The following is a 17,836-nucleotide window of genomic DNA, read 5'->3' as shown; positions in this document are numbered from 1 at the left end:
TCTGAGCCCTATTATTATTACTAGCACTCGTCCTCCAGTCTATATCTGGGAAGTTAAAGTCTCCCATGATCACACAGTTTCCATTAGTATTTACTTTATTAAAAACATTAAAAAGGGCTCTATCCATATCCAAATTAGATCCCGGCGGTCTATAGCACACCCCAAGCACTATCCCAGGGGAGGCTCTAATAGTTTTCTTCCCCAATTTAATTGTTGCCCAGACAGACTCAGTCATATCCATTTCATCGCTTCTTATTTCTTTACATTCTATCTCATCATTGATATACAATGCTACTCCACCACCTTGACCTTTATTTCGGTCTTTCCTAAACAGCACATACCCTTCAATACCTGTAGCCCAGTCATGACGACTATTCCACCAGGTCTCTGTTATACCTAGAATATCTGGTTTCACTTCCTGCACCAGTAACTCTAGTTCCTCCATTTTGTTACCCAGGCTCCTTGCATTAGTGTACAAACATCTTAATTTTTGCTGTTTGGCCTCACTCACATTCTGTACCCTATTAGGCACGGTTATTTTACTACCAGTATAACCTATTAGACTTGTATCTACACTGCCCTTCCTCCTACCTACAGCTGTATCCACTCTTACTTCATTTTCTTTCCACTCTATGCTAAATTCTGGCGTGGAGATTACCTGGACATCTCCCAACCATCTCCCCCAAATTCCTAGTTTAAAGCTCTCTTAATCAGTTGTGCCAGCCTCCATCCTAGAAGTCTATTTCCTTCCCTACTCAGATGAAGTCCATCCCGAGAGAACTGTCCTCTATCCATGAATGCCTCCCAATGGCCATACATCCCAAAGCCCTCCTTATAGCACCACTGCCTAAGCCATCTATTGATAGTCATAATCTTGTCACACCTTTGTTGCCCTTCTCTAGGAACAGGCAGAATCCCACTAAAGATCACCTGAGCCTCAATTTCCTTAAGCGTCCTCCCCAGCCTAGCATAGTCTCCCTTAATACTTTCCAGTGAGAATCTAGCCATATCATTTGTTCCCACATGAAGGATAATTAGGGGATTCTTTCCCGCTCCCTTTAGAATCCTTTTCAACCTCAGGTCTACATCCCGTATCTTAGCACCTGGAAGACAGCACACCCTCCTATTTTCTGGATCAGCTCTGGTTACAGGCCTATCTATTCTTCTCAGTAAAGAGTCCCCAATCACATAGACCTGCCTTTTCCTAGTGACGGTGCTATTCTCCAGTCTATCCCCTGTTCCCTCTGGCTGCAAGTTTTTTCTATTCCCATTCTCCCTTGTAATCCTTTTTAACCCATCCTGTATCCTCCTGGGGCTCATATTTGGTGTAATCTCCATTAACTCTTCCCCTTTTCCTATAGGACTAACCGCTCTTCTCTTCTTCCTTGCCCTGTCACCTTCAGTGACTACCTGCTGAGCCCCTTCTTCATTTTCCAACTCTGCAAACCTATTCTGAAGCTCTATTTCTCCTTCACTAGCCCGTCTTTTCCTCTGCCTAGTTCTTTTAGTCACATGCTTCCACTGACCACTTTCCTCACCCAGTCTCCCCTCAGAATTCCCTAATCCTGCTTCCATCTGCAAGTCTGAACTTTTCCCTTCAGATACCTCATGTCTTTGCTCCATAATCTGCTCAAACCCCTTCCTAAACTCTACCAGACTTTCCACCTGCATCTCCAAACCTCTGATCTTTTCCTCCATCAGCTCTATCAGACGGCATTTCATGCAGACAAAACTCTTACCAGGTGCCCCCTCCAGGATCATGTACATACCACAGCTTCCACATCCAGTCATCTTCATTGTGTCATCTGCTACATGGGTCACTCCCACCTCTGAATCTGTCATAGCCTTCCCACCTAAATCCTGTTAGTCTGGGAAACACAAACCACACCAAAACACCACCACCCACAGCAAAACCAAACCCCACACAAGCACCACAAGACAAACTCCCCTTTCAAACTCCCACTCAAACTCCCCTGTTTACAGCTCTGTTTGCTAGCTCCTGTGCCACTGCAGCTGTCTGTGCCGCTGCCTGACTGGCTTGCCTCAGCTCCTTCAGTTTCACGCGGCATTGCTTCGGGTCCCTGTTATGGCCTCTGTCCTTCATGCCCTGGGAAATTTTGACAAAGGTTTTGGCATTTCGAAAACTGGAACGGAGTTCTGATAGCACGGATTCCTCTCCCCAAACAGCGATCAGATCCCGTACCTCCCGTTCGGTCCATGCTGGAGCTCTTTTGCCATTCTGGGACTCCATCATGGTCACCTGTGCTGATGAGCTCTGCATGGTCACCTGCAGCTTGCCACGCTGGCCAAACAGGAAATGAGATTCAAAAGTTCGCGGTTCTTTTCCTGTCTACCTGGCCAGTGCATCTGAGTTGAGAGTGCTGTCCAGAGTGGTCACAATGGAGCACTCTGGGATAGCTCCAAGAGGCCAATACTGTCGAATTGTGTCCACAGTACCCCAAATTTTAGCTGGCAAGGCCAGTTTAAGTGCTAATCCACTTGTTGGGGTGGAGTAAGGAAATCGATTTTAAGAGCCCTTTAAGTCGAAATAAAGGGCTTCATCGTGTGGACGGGTGCAGGTTTACATCGATTTAATGCTGCTAAATTCAACCTAAAGTCCTAGTATAGACCAGGGCTTAGTGCTAAAGACTGTTAAATGCTTATGTCATATCAGTGTCCTTCAGGGGTTTTATTCAGTTTTAATTGATGAACCGGACAGATATAAAAAAAGGGACTTACAATACACTTTAACAGGGTCCCTTCTCATGTCAGCTGGCTGGTTTGAAACAGAGTGAAGAATCTAGTCATATCAGCCAATGTAAATGATGTCCATAGGTAAAAGAAATCTCTGAGTGTATTCAGTAAAACTTTCCTGGCATGGTGAAAGGTAAACCAAGTGCAGGATATTCTTTCCCCTTGTCCTCTCCTGCACAGAACAAAAGACATGAAGGCAAATGCCTGCTCAAAGCCAAGTTGAGGCACTAAAATTGAAAGGCTGCACTCTGCCACCCATTCATTGAGTAGTGCTTTACTCCATGAGTGAAGTCAGCAGGACACTCACAGACAGAGGCTTTACTCAGTGTCAGGAAGGGTGGTAGAAGAAGGGCTATGGTCTAAAGATTTTGCCATCTGAAAGACCCATCTAACAAGAGTTCTGGGCCAGATTCTGATCTCGGTTATACCATTTTAAATCTGGAATAACCCCACTGATGTCAGTGGTGCTGCTCCAGATCCAAACTGGTATATCTGAGAACAGAACCTGGCTCAGAATTTCTGTTAGCATCCCTGCTGACAGTCAACCTGAGATCATAGAATCATAGAATATCAGGGTTGGAAGGGACCTCAGGAGGTCATCTAGTCCAACCCCCTGCTCAAAAGCAGGACCCATCCCCAATTAAATCATCCCAGCCAGGGCTTTGTCAAGCCTGACCTTAAAAACTTCTAAGGAAGGAGATTCCACCACCTCCCTAGGCAATGCATTCCAGTGTTTCACCACCCTCCTAGTGAAACAGTTTTTCCTAATATCCAACCTAAACCTCCCCCACTGCAACTTGAGACCATTACTCCTTGTCCTGTCCTCTTCCACCACTGAGAATAGTCTAGAACCATCCTCTCTGGAACCACCTCTCAGGTAGTTGAAAGCAGCTATCAAATCCCCCCTCATTCTTCTCTTCTGCAGACTAAACAATCCCAGTTCCCTCAGCCTCTCCTCATAAGTCATGTGTTCCAGACCCCTAATCATTTTTGTTGCCCTTCGCTGGACTCTCTCCAATTTATCCACATCCTTCTTGTAGTGTGGGGCCCAAAACTGGACACAGTACTCCAGATGAGGCCTCACCAACGTCGAATAGACGGGGACGATCACGTCCCTCGATCTGCTCGCTATGCCCCTACTTATACATCCCAAAATGCCATTGGCCTTCTTGGCAACAAGGGCACACTGCTGACACATATCCAGCTTCTCGTCCACTGTCACCCCTAGGTCCTTTTCCACAGAGATGGGGTGGACTAGGCCCAGTGCCCCCCTGCTGGAGGCCTCATTATAGAATCATAGACTATCAGGGTTGGAAGGGACCTCAGGAGGTCATTTAGTCCAACCCCCTGCTCAAAGCAAGACCAATCCCCAATTTTTGCCCCAGATCCCTAAATGGCCCCCTCCAGGATTGAACTCGCAACCCTGGGTTTAGCAGGCCAATGCTCAAAGCACTGAGCTATCCCTTCCCCCACACTTGTCCCAGGAAAGAAGCAATAGAGAGGTCCTCTAAGCGGCCTAGAGTGGCTGCAGGAGAGGCAGCCAATGAGTGATGCTGCAGGGAGCAGCCAATCAGGGCCCAATAAGGCCCATATAAAAGGAGCTGCGGCGCCTGACTGAGAGCAGTCTGCTAGTAGGGAGTGGAGGAGGAAGAAGCGTTCTGGCTAGCTTGAAGGGCTACAAGGGCCAAGGCAGGTAGTTACTGGTGGAGATAAGGGGAGTGAGGGACTAGCTTCTGGCTGGCTGCTGGGACTCAACTAAGACAGGCTATGAGGAAGTGGCCCAGGGAAACATAGAACAACAATTACTAAAGGGACGCTGTATGAGGCTGCTATACTTCCAGGGTCCCTGGGTTGGGACCAGGGTCCCTGTCCCCACCAGCCGTGGGAGGAAGTGCCCATGCCCTAAGGAAGAGAATTAGAGCTGTGGCACCCCTGGGAAGGGGGCTGCACTGGACTGGCTCAGCGGGGAGCTGTGGTCAGCAAACTGAGCCCAAGAGGGGCAGCTCAGCAGGAAGCATAGGCACCAACTTTCCAGTGTGCCGGGGGTGCTCAACCCCGGCTCTGCCCCAGGCCCCGCACCTTCCCCCAAGCCCCCACCCTCACCCCATGATGGGCCCTGTTGGGCTAGTTAGAGACTGAGCCCAGGGAGGGCTGCAGGACATTGAGGACATTTTGGATTGTGTACCCCAGAAAGGGTTTGCCTCTTTCACACATGGACAGATTGTGACTTGGCTGGAGGGCTGATTCACCAAAGAGCCACCCGACAAGCGTAGCGGCTGACGGGGTACCGTAAGTGGAGAAAATTCAGAAAAACTTGCAGGCATACACACACACGACCCGGGGGCGCTCGCTCGAGGTGAGTGCACCCCGTTATTCAACCACAGCAAACTTAAATGCCAAAAAACATATTTAGTGGTGAATATATTAATAGTCTGAGGGTATCTGTGTGTCATTGTGAGCTTATATATAAAGACCTGTGCAACTCCAAGTGCACAACAGGACTGTACTGGATTCTCACTGAGTGAAGTAATTGTTCTCTGTTTTTTGTATCGAGTTTAGAAAGTCCGTTAACATACTGGAAAAATGCAAAGAGGTTTTTCTTTTCTTGTGAAAAGTGAGGGCAAAAATTTAGAATCCAAATGCTTCAGATATAATGGGTTAACAGAAATACTTTTTTAATCAAATATGTCAACAACTAGAACGAACAGCAGCCGCACTGCTTCCTTTGTGATGATACTGCCCGACGTTGGCTATGGCAGGGATATAGCACTATGTTCTCTTTGAGTGCTTCCATAAGATTGTCTTGCATCAACAGAAACAAGCAGCTCTGAGTTTAATACCTTCTAAATTTCACCCAGCTCCTGCAATAATGCAGCATGTCATTAGGCAGGGCCGTCCTTACGATTTATGGGGCCCTATGCAGTATTATTAAACTGGTGCCCCTGTGCCCGACAGCAGCCCGGGCTCGCATGTGTATTTTTAGATAAGGGTGGTCTTCAGACTTTTTTTTTTTTTTAAACAAATCCTTCAAAATAGCCAAGCATTTAAGGCTAAAGATGAATACTCAGACTGCGCATCTAAAAATCTATGCAAGAATTTTTTAGAGATGTGATTTTTATGATCTTCATCAACATACTAATGAAATATTTTTAAAGCAAATTTTAAACTAAGGTCCGGTAGACTGACATGTCCTGAGTAAATATTACAGTAATGCACAAGTGTTTTTGTCAGTAAATTCAGAAACTGACAGTATATACCTCCAGGTTGGCAAATGCCTGTTAAAGAGCCATTCAAATGGTCATGAAGCCATTTAACAGTTTCAGTGTCATGCTAACCATAGAATATCAGGGTTGGAAGGGACCTCAGGAGATCATCTAGTCCAATCGCCTGCTCAAAGCAGGACCAACCCCAAGTCATAGTTCTGGAAGGCCTTTTCACTTTTAAGTTACAAGATCCCCTCCAGAGTAAGACTCAATAGGCTGCAGCAACTAGCTGTGGGAGCCTGCAGGAAGGGTCAGAACAGAAATAGGAAGAGGCGGATGGTGGACACAAAGACCCATGGGTGCCCCAAATTTTTAGGTGTCCTACACATCCGTGTATGCCTAAGGACGGCCCTGCATTAGTGCTTGCTTGTTTCATAGGAGGTTAAAAAAAAGGAGGGGGGAGAGGCCTTGAATCCCAGCCCTCTGAATTGGTGAGAGTCGAGGCCCAGCTATGTGACAGCTCCTCCTTGTTCCTTTCAACCAACTGCTAGGAGGAAGCAGTGATAAGCTAACGCTCCATCCCATAGCTTCTGGCATGTCTCCTTTTGGTAGTCGCTCTTGTCCCTCACAACTGCATGGTCAAACAGGCCAATTTGTGTCCCAGGCTCTAGAAGGACCGCTGTCCAACCTGGGGCATGAAAACTGAGGTGAGCAGATGGTAGAATATTCTTAGCAGCTGGCAAAATGAGTATAGAGTGGTGGGATCCCCTTTCAGACCCTTCTACTGCCAACTGATGTGAGGTTAGAAAATTCTCCCTGTTTCGGCTCCATGCAATCACAAGTTTTATAATATGTGTTTTCATAGAATTTCAGGGTTGGAAGAGAGCTCAGGAGGTCATCTTGTCCAACCCCCTGCTCAAGGCAGGACCAATCCCCAACTGAATATTTGTGGTGTTGCAAGGACGTATGGTTAGCACCTGATTTAATCTTAATTTGGAAGTTTATCTTTGTAGGCAGAGGGAGCTCTTCATCATCATGTCTCTTTCTCAAATATTGTCCCATCCAAGAGTCTTTTGAGGTCAGTGAGAATCTTCCCATTGATCTCAATGTGCTAAAGATTGGGGCCTTAGGCAAATTGGAAGGAAGTTTTCTGTAAAGCCAGCTGTGTCAAGGTACTAAGCAGGACCTGCTGAACCAGCCCTCTGTCACATCAGCTCCAATTAAGGGAGGTAAATTGGAGCTGGCTAGAGAAACCTGTGCATCATTGACAAGGGGAAAACAGCTGCCATCCCAATTAGCCTGGGGCTATATACAGGTCTAGAGGAAGGAAGCAGGGGGGAGCCAGAGAGGGAAAGGAGAGGGGGTAGTTCTTCCCTTGTGGGTGCAGAGGCTAAGGAGTCCTCAAGGCTGAAAACCCCAAGCTGTATAGGGAGAGAAGGTGGTGGGGTTGCACCCTGTAAATAAACTGCACTCGTGATTGCTGAACCTGAGGGTCTCTCAGTGGTTTTTGGAGCAGAGCAGAGGCAGGACCAAGGGGGGGCCCTTTACAGAAGTTGCCAGCTGGTGTAACATGTTTCAGCTTCCTGACCAGCTCAGCCCTTGGGTAAATTGGGTTTTGGTGCCTGGTAGTTTTCATACCTACCTCCGCTAGCTCTGTATCCTGGAGGGCTCTTCACTGGAGGCAAGAGTTATGCAGGAGGAGGCTCTGACTCAACTAGATGCAATCTATCTAAAATAGAGAAGATGCAGCAATAGGGAAAGGCTGAAAGGTGATTGCTCAATATTGCCGACTCGAAGTGGTGGACTAAGTGTAACTGAATGAGTCAGTATATCAGCATGAAAAACAATGGTTGGTTTAATGGAAAGTTGAGATATTTAGTACTTCCAATCAATAGGCTTGTTATTATCATCACTTGCATATCCTGATCAATAATTATAAGAACATAATCTGCTTACAACTGAATGACAGATACAGGGATGAAGTTAAGTGGCAACTTGCAACTTTATTAACATTACACTGGTGAGCGGCGTTATTCATGCCTTCCCCACCCCGCCCCCTTTGCCAGCCATTTAATTGGGCCCAGTGCAGGGTCACAGACCTTCCACCATATAACCAATACTTGGGGTAGCCCCTCCTCAGCCAGACCGCAGGACTCAGCTCACTGCTGACTCCTCTCGTCCTTTACCCGCCCTGTCAGGGACAGGATACATGGGGGGTCTTCAGTCTGCCAAGGTCCAGGTCTCTTTCCCCTTATGGCAAAGCCCCCCCTCCCCCAGCCATATCCCAGGCCCCGTTTCCCTCTGGGAGCTGGCCCTGGAAGCCTCTATCCGCAGGGGACACCAGCCACAAGTGGTGATGAACTCAATGTTCCCTTGTTATTCCTAAAGTTTGCATTCCTATTCGTACCCCTCCGGACCAGAGCTGGGCCTCCACCATAGTGCCAGGAAGGTGAAAACCCTCCAGTCCCCGCCAGTTTATCCCACCAGAAAAAAATCCCTTCCTGATCCCCAAACAGGCACTGGATCAGCCACCCTGAATCCTGCAAAAACAGCTCGGTATCCCCCAGCCGCAGGGTCGGGGAGGCGAGCAGCATGGCAAGATGCCCCATGGAAGCCTCGGGAGGCTTTACATTTTGGGGGGGCATGAGAGCCAATCCGCTCCCCTCATACCCCGCTCTGGCAGGCTGGCCAATGGGGGCAGAGAAACCCTGGCTACATACAACCTGAGGCACAAGGAGGGACTCGGCTCCAGCATGTCCCAGGAGCTAGCCCACTTCCTGTTGGTCCAACCAGCTCCCCCTTAGCTGAGACTGGAAGGGAAATGCATTTAGTTTCCTCCCAGCGAAGGTCTGTTCTACCCAGCTGAATGTAGAATAGCTCTAAGGGAAGAGAGATCAGCAGGCAAATGCACCTCCTAGGATTTTAAACATTGTTTCTAAACAAAAAGGACATTTACTATTACTGCCGAAATGTTTATAATTCAAATACGAATCAGTATCTGTACTCGCATTGTGAATACAAATAATGTCTCCTTTCCCCTCATTGGTGGTCTATTTACCTTATGACTTGCACCAGTAACCTTAAATGCTGTTAAGAGTTTTGCATAGAGATTGCATATCAGATGTGCTAGAATGAGAAAATGTAGAAAGTTTTTCAAGGTTTTTTTTTTACTTTGAGTTTGAACTCACAGATGCATTAAACAAATCCTATCCAAGTATGGGAGAATACTCTTGGTTCCTGCTTTCCCTCAAACCTATACATTTACAATTTATTTATACATTTAATACAAATATTCTCCCTCTGGGGTGGGGCAAGCTACTTCTTCCCTCAGGCACAGACCCAGCCATCCCCACCATGTACATGAAGATAAAGGCAGCAATGTGAAGTAGCCACTTATTTTAGACTTTCACAAAGTTTGAATAATTTCAAATGATGTTTTTCAACTGACATTTCCCAGTTGGGTGAGAGGCAGACTTGAATTATAGCCTGAAGTCCTGGGATTTCAGAAAGCACTCAACAGAGGAGACTGTCATCTAAGGCAGGAGGAAGTCTCTTAGTGAAGACCTTTGTCGTAAATCCTTGAGGGCTTTTACCTGCTCATACCGAAAACAACATATTGGGCTCTGCAAAGCCTCTGACTTCCCTGCTCCAAGCAGCTCATGCATTCACTACATGTATTTAGCCTCTCTCACTGAGAGTATTTTTTCATACTTTTTGTCTTCATCTCTCCTCCCTCCACCTGGCTTCTTCGTTTTTTGGAATCTCTCACTGGAAGCATGGGCGTAGTGCCAATGATTTCAAGGAAGACAAAAAAAGAGAGCTCATTTTTAAAGAGAATTCCATTTGGATTTACATATGTTTTCTCTTGTGTATGACAAATGAAGGATCATTTACATTTTTCAAAGGGAAGCACAAACAGTCAGTGGTTGTTCAACAGAGTGAAACGCATCTGCCAGGCTGCATTGAATCAAGACTTGCAAACCAATCTCCTGGTCTCAGCCTTCTGCCTAATGCAGGAGCTCTTTTCATCTCGCTCAGCTGCTGGTGCTGCTGGAAATATCCCAGTTGCTGCTCTGCTGATCATGGCGGTGAAGGGAAGACTCCCATCACTCCTTTTTTTTTTTTTTTTGACAAATGTTGCTTCCTCCTCTGCCTTTCATAAAGGCTTCCCAAATCTCTGGGGCATTAGTTATTTAAACCTATGTGGCAGGGTGGGGCCAGATGGCTACAGGAGAGTGATAGAAGGCAGATATATTAGCCTCAGATTAAGTAGGTCCCTTTTCCCTGGGTAAGGTAACAGGGAAGGTCCCAGAACGGCAGATTTGAGTCACAAAAGTGGCCAAACTGAGGGCTGCTGTGAACCTCTGAGGCGAGAAAATCCACCAATAAGCACAGGACCCACCAAGACAGAGGAGGAACTTTGTCACATCTACTAAAACCAGGTGTCAAATTCTATTAGAAATAAAGGATCTTACATGATACAAATCTTCAGAAGAGTAACTCCCTGTGCCCTCCCTATACATTTGCTCATATATATAAAGCAATAAACCATATTTTGACAGTATATTTCCTGTCTTCAAGGTATATTAGCACCTCCAACTAGCTTTCAACTCTGATAAAAGTATGAACTAATCCTAGCCCTCCAATTTCACATTGGCAGCAATCAAGGACAGTGGCCAAGTGACAGTTCTCTAATTCCTCTGAGAGTGGAGAAGCGGAGACCATGAAGAACCCATATTCAGTTTCTCAGTCTCCCAATGGTAATTTCTCAGATGCCTTCAACTGCTAACAAAGAGACTACACTGTTGTACTTGTGACAGGTTTTTTCAGGTGCAGGCAGGTTTCTTATAACTGTGAGCTTTTACTTGCAATTACTTCATTGCATAATGTTGAGTCTGGCAAATACTCTGCAAGGCTGAAAACGACCTTGTGACACGATGAGCAAAGAGAGCCATTCACAGCTACAACCTTTGCACATGCTTGGTTCCGGGCATTGAAAATGTACTACCACAATGCCCTTAGCTTTCTGGTTGTGTCTGCCTTCAGTACCCCCAACTAGAGTGGTTTTGTGACTACCCAGAGAGACTTATTATTCAAAGGTGGACTTTCAGGAGTCTCCTTTCAGTGCCAAGGGGCCATGGGAGGCTCTCTCTATGTTCCCTGAAAGGCGGGCATCTGTGGGCTCATTCGACCCCTCCCCCGCCACCAATACGTGATGGTTGAGTGTGTAGGTGGCGATGGAAGGGAGGGTGAAGGGGATTCTCTTAGAACAGAGGGCTGAGAAAGGGCACAATGAGGGGAGGGAGGAGAGGGTAGAAAGGAGCACAGGGTGAGATTGAAGAGAAGAGACTGCAAGGTAGCAGAAGAAAGCAGCCAATCAGGCTAGGAGATGTGTCCAGAGTAAAACCTGTAGTAGGTCTATCATGCAGACCTCATGGCTGTCCATAGTGACTCACCCTGCAGCTGTGTCGGCACCTGCCAGCTGGAGTTTCTGTCTTGGGGTGTCTGCTTTCTTTAGGCTCCCTGCCTGGGGATGGAATGGGCCCCCATGGGACCTGGTGCCTCCTGAGGGAGGGTTTTCATTCCAGCACAGTTCTGGTTGTGGGGAGTTGGGAGGAGGGATCGCCCCATCTCCTCATGCCCCAGGAGATGCCGTTGAAATCCCCTCTCTGGCTGTGCCTGCCTGTTTGATTCTCTGGTCCCTGGGCTGCCTCCACCAGTCTTGTGTTGGTAGATATGAGGACACGAGGTGCAAGCTCAAAGCAGAAAGCCAGGTTCACTGCATCTACCGCACCGAGACCAGTAAGTGTTAGGTAATAAGGATCGGAAGGGAACAGCAAGTGGTAGGCGTTTGCAGTTGTTAATCCACAAGCACTGTTAAGGAGGATATTTTCCATGGGAAACATTGCAAAATGAAATATCATTCCACAGAATTTCATTGACATTCAGGGTTCGCTGCCAAATCTCAGGATACTGCCAAACTTGGCCGGTACCAACAATGCCCTGAGAAAGTGAACCAAACCATCTGCATTAGCAGAGCAGTCAGCGTCTAAATGAATAATGGGGGTCTGAAAAGCCTTTTTCTGATACTTACAAGAATATTGAAAATAGAATGAATTAGTTCAGTAAAATTTTCATTTCCATACAAATCAGCTTGTTTCTATGCAGCATGTGAGAAAAAATCTAGACAATGAAGATACCAGTACCTTCCACAAAAGCTGTATCACTTAACTGTAAGATTGCCAATATTAAACCTTGCCTTGTCTGATGTGCTTTATAGGAGGACATTTAATTGCTATGTTAAACCCTCAGACCTCCCAAAACATAAAAGCACAAACCACAGCCAAATCACTACAAAGATTTCCTTGGAAGGAAAAAAAGACCCTACTACATATAAACCTATAATTTTCAATTGCAGAGAACAGAACGCTCCCTGGGTGAAAGAGTAGGCTTATATTCGCAAGAGAGTCCATTGATTCTGCTTAAATATATTCAGACATCAAGCATCTTTTTAGCTCTAATAAATTACATTTCAGGTTGAATGCAAATATCCTAGCTTTTAAATATATATATAACCTGGTGATTGACTCTGGGGAGTTTTAAACTTTACTAGAAAAAGTATTTTTGTATTCAAATGCCCAAAATGTCTTTTTTTCCTTCTAGTCAGTACTTCTAAGAATAGGACACATTTTCAAAAAAACCTTTACCACGGTTTGGGGTTTATTGTCCAAACCAGCATAGTAAATATCTGGATTAAAAAAATCATTTAAAAAAAAAAAGATCTAGATGGATGTTACAGTAGTTGTGCATACAATCTGAATCAGTCATTAGGGGTAGATCTTTACAATTTGGGTACAATAAAATGTCTCTTCTGCCAACGGTTTTCAGATCACAGCATTTGATTTTCACTTTCAGTGTTTCGATCAAATTAATCTTTCCTTATCCCCCTCAACCTCTCTTTCTCTCCCCCCCACCCCCCAACCTCACACACACTGTTCTTATGTGGCTTGGTATGTGGGATTTGTAGCTGTTTTTTCAAGGGGGGGGGTTGTGGTTTTTGTTTGGTTTTTTTTTCAGGGAAAAAATGTCTCTTTGGTGTGTGTGTGAAATGAACAATTTTCTCTTTCACTTAGATATAAAAGAAATAATCTAAAGTCACTTCATTTAATGATAGGCAAACAACCTGCCCAGAGAAAGCAAAATGGGCAGCCCCTGTCTGCACTTTGTGCACCTTGTGATGCTCCACACAAATCACGTTGGAGAACCAGGATAAAACTGCCCTAGACCTGTTCAGCATGTCAATGGCAGCACCTCTGTGCCCCAGCTGCCCCACTGATTTTAGTCCAAGTGTTAGACAGCATGACACCAACGCAGAGGTGAGGAATGGACAGATTAGGGGTCTGCCAGGCAGCCGTGGGCTAGTGTCATTCAGTGATACAGCTCAGTGAATTATTCCATTTGTCTGATACAAATAACCAGGGGAAAAGTGATATCCAAAACCATTGGCCTGGTGCCACGTTACAATATGGGAAACCCTGTTTGTAGTACACATTTAGGGCGCTCTCTCCCTGGGAGAATGGAGACCTTGGGAGACTGGGCTCACTGCCCAGGCCGAGATCCGTCTGCGACTTCTCACTTACAGGTTTTGCTGGTGGAGAGCTGAAACATGAACAGCAGTGGAAAAGGGCTCCAGAGCTGTGGTGTCCAGGTGACAGTCCGGAGGGTGGGTGAGATGTGAGCTAAGGAGATTCATAATGCAACCGCTGGAACCTCTCTCTACTAACTCACTCTAACTAACCCACCAGTCCTGGACCCCTTGTTCAGGTGAGTGATCCTCACTCGTGTGAGTGCTCCAGCTGAATGAATGCAGCCGCTTGGAGAGCGAAGGGCTCTCAGAACCAGCCCAGTCACTGCTACTGGTATTCAACAGGTAAAGCAAGCAAGGGCTGTGCTCGCAGAATGGCCTGTGAGTGAGGAGCGCTAGGTTCTATCCGAGCTGAGCTACAGACTCCATGTCACTCTGGACATGTCACTTCGGCCCAGGGTTTTAAAGGTCTTTGGAGGGTTTGTTTTTTTTTTTTAAACGTGTTTAGGCATTGTTCTGCTCAGCCCCGTCTCACTGAAAGGCACTTTGGAGCTCAAGTCCCACTGACTTAATCACTTTTGAAAAGATGTGGGCTCCTAGGTCTCATAGACCTTGCAACACTCAGCAGAGCTACTTAAATGCAGGCCTCAGTCCTCCACTATACCATGTGGATAACGATGATAATAATAATTAATTAATACCTGCTTTCTCATCCTCTGTCTTTTCTGTTTAGCCTGTAAGAGGTAGTCCCCACCCCGAAGAGCTATCTCCGTGTCCATGTTCTATGTGTGGTGCACAATGGGGCCCTGATATCGGCGGGGCCCACCAGGTGCTATTGTAAAGTCACGTTTTGGGGCTGATCGCAGATTTCTTGTGTGCCCAAACTCTTGACTGCGCTCATGACAATTTTACATGTTCCATAAAAGGAAGCTGGGCCTTTGTTTATAAAACAAGTTTAAGTGTAAAACTGGGATGTGTACACATTTAGGATGGGGTTTTCCAAAGCTAAGGTTAGCCTAACTCTGCTCCGGAAAATCAACTGTACCAACACACAGTGCGTTCCAAGATCCAACCTTTGTGGTTTTTTGCACTGTCATCTTTGAAAGTGCACAGCCTGCTGGACTAGATTGCTGAAACCATGCAGCCATCTGCAAGGAATAAAGCATACTTGTCTACAAGTAGTTTATGGGAATGGTTTAACTTTTCACCGTTCTTTGTTTGTTAATGTGGATTACATGATCTTTGTTTTTGTGGCTCTACACAATACCTCAAAGTATTCATATGTCCAAACTAAAGTAATATACAGTACAGCTGAATCATAGAATCATAGAATATCAGGGTTGGAAGGGACCTCAGGAGGTCATCTAGTCCAACCCCCTGCTCAAAGCAGGACCAATCCCCAACTAAATCATCCCAGCCAGGGCTTTCTCAACCTTAAAAACTTCTAAGGAAGGAGATTCCACCACCTCCCTAGGTAACGCATTCCAGTGTTTCACCACCCTCCTAGTGAAAAAGTTTTTCCTAATATCCAACCTAACCTCCCCCTCTGCAACTTGAGACCATTACTCCTCGTTCTGTCATGACTATTTATGATTGGATCAATCAACATGTTTCATGTTGATTTCAAACTTTTTTAATTTTTAACCCCTTTTTAGTATAAATTCACAACATTTTGAAAAAGAAAATAGTTTCCAGTTGAAAAAATGCAACTTTTCAGCTAGAATATCTTGGAACAGGCCATTTAGACATTTTTGTTTCCAATTTTTTGTGTGAAAATCAGTACATCTCACAGTTTTAGTTTTAACAAATTGATATTTCCCAATGAAAAGGTGTTTCGAAAAATTCCCGACTAGCTAAATAGAGATTTAGCCAGGTTCAGAAAATGTGATCGAAACTGCCGTAGATGGTTACCTGCTCACAAAACCACCACTGGATGAAGCAGTGTGAGGTGGTGCACCATGCAATTCCTGTGGTCTCAGCTTCTCTGGCCCTGGCCAGCTCTAGTCACAGCTCCTCTATGTCCAGCCAGCCCCACCTCTCCCTGTATTCTGTCCTGCGCATCCCAGCTCGCTTTCAGTGATGGAGCTGCTCCAGTCCTCCTGCCAAGGGACCTGCACAAGCAGCCATCATATCTGACCCAAAATTATTTTTACCCTTAAATAAAGGCTGGCTTCTGAGTTGGTTTGAGCATACAGCACAAGTTCAGGGTTTTGTTCAGGAATTAGCATTTCTGCATAACACTTATTACATGCAGAGGCCAAATCCTGCTCTCATTGCCAAATGCAGTGGGGTATCATTAACATATTTCAGGGCGGGCTTTGGGCCTCCATATGAGAGATCTCCAATGATGACCGTCCAGGGCCACTGCCAAACTAACCCTACCATGTACTTAACGATACCGCTAGAGCTTGTGTCTTTGTGCACAGTCGAGAGAGGCCTGCAGGAGTCACGGGCAGCACTGCGGGTCAGGCCTTGTTGAAGTATGTGACCAATATTGGCTGGGCTTTCACTATCAAAGTTAACAATGAAGAGTACCCTGCTAGGCACAAGGCAACTCAAAGGACATCAGCTGGGCCTGCCTAATGGCAATGGGAAAGGAAGAGAAAAATATCCCCATCAGAGTTCCTATGGCTGTGACGGACACCAATAACATCAGAACCAAGATGAACATTATTTCTTACAGGGAGGCTGGGGTGAAGGAACTGCAGGAGCAAATGTAGAATGAGGAAAGAAGAGCAGAGTGTGTGTGTGTGGAGGGTGAAGATTCCCCCATGACCTTGTGGCCTTGACAACACAACTTACTGCAATGTCAGGACAGTAGATTAGGGAACAATGTCAGATGGGTGCATCATAAAAGTAAGGAGAACTGGATAGGGGGCAAGGACAAGCTCTAAGAAGTTATTTTAGAATCAGCTCATACAGGTACATGCAGTCTGAGTGGTGCAGCTTTGGAAAAAATGTGGATGAACCAAACTGGATTTACCAACAAGAACTGGCCAGAAAATAGGGCCAGCGGGGGTTTGGAGGGTGTCATAGAAAAAAATGGACACAAACTTTAATTTTTTTAAAAATTTTCTACAGAAATATTCGTCTTTTCAAATGTTCAAAATATTTTGGCTGAAAACTGAAATATTTTGATTAAAAATGGCATTCCACTGCCTCCTGGGAGCTGTAGTTCAAGGCTCAGTTCTCTGTCTAGACTGCATCTCTCAAGATGCCTCACTTTACTCCCTCTTGGTGAGGTCTTAGCCATGTTGCATCATGGGAGAAATAGTCTGGCCAGGGAGCCTAGCCAATGGGGCAGGGTGGACACATTAGGCACCACAGCTCTCCTGAGGGGGCACAGGTTCACTTTTAACAGAAATATTTCAGGTTTTGGACACTCTTCCCCCCCGCCCCATGTTCAGTCGTCTGATGAAACATTTTCTGTAGAAAAACACTTTTAGTGAAAAATTTCAGGGTGTCAAAAACCCCGTTTTTCACTGAAAATTTGTTTTGATAGGAAATGTTCACCAGCCCTGTTACCAGCTACGGCAGTTACGGACACCCTCATTCTACTGAGGTGACTGTGGCTCAACACATGCGTAAGTGAGTGCAGACCGAGGGCTGGCCGCCTGCCCTGGGGTGCATTTCACTCGATGGGAGCGGAAACGCCCGTAGCGCTGAGACCCGCTGTGTTAGTTATCGAGCAGCACAAATTCAGTTTGAGTCCAGTGTGGAAAGACCTACACTCCATTTATTTTTCTGTACTTCAAAAACAGATTAAAGGCATGATAGCGAAAATCTTTATTACTAGCTTTGTGAAAACCAGTTGGACATTGACACATGCCTGATAAACAGTCTGGCCAGGCTGTGACAACAGTTTAACCAATCCCATAACTATTTTCCAGCAGTCTGGCCTCTAACACTTTCTTAAATGACAGTATTTCTCTATCCTAAGTATTCATTTCCAACTCCTGCAAAGCCTAAGCAGTGCGAGTTGTATATATCCCATCATTCCAGCCTATCTGCTACTACTCCGCTACAGAAAAATGCTGCTTTTTAATCTGACAGTCCATAAATGAAGCAGTTATGTGTCAAATAACATCTTATGACAAACTTGCCAGAGGAAAGACTTATTTCTTTTGCTGGTGGTTTCACCACATCTTTTTCTCAATTATTTCTGACATTTTGCCCACGAAATTATGAGGAAGTTCTTCAGAGGAAAGGAAGTAATATCTTCTTCCCATCAAGAGCACAGTGCAAATGTCATACAATGAACATTAGACAGAAAAAGAGCTAATTCTGCAAAAGT

The sequence above is a fragment of the Lepidochelys kempii genome, chromosome 6 (assembly GCF_965140285.1).
Source record: "Lepidochelys kempii isolate rLepKem1 chromosome 6, rLepKem1.hap1, whole genome shotgun sequence".
Classification (NCBI taxonomy): Eukaryota; Metazoa; Chordata; order Testudines; family Cheloniidae; genus Lepidochelys; species Lepidochelys kempii.
Note: the sequence above shows the minus strand (reverse complement) of the source record.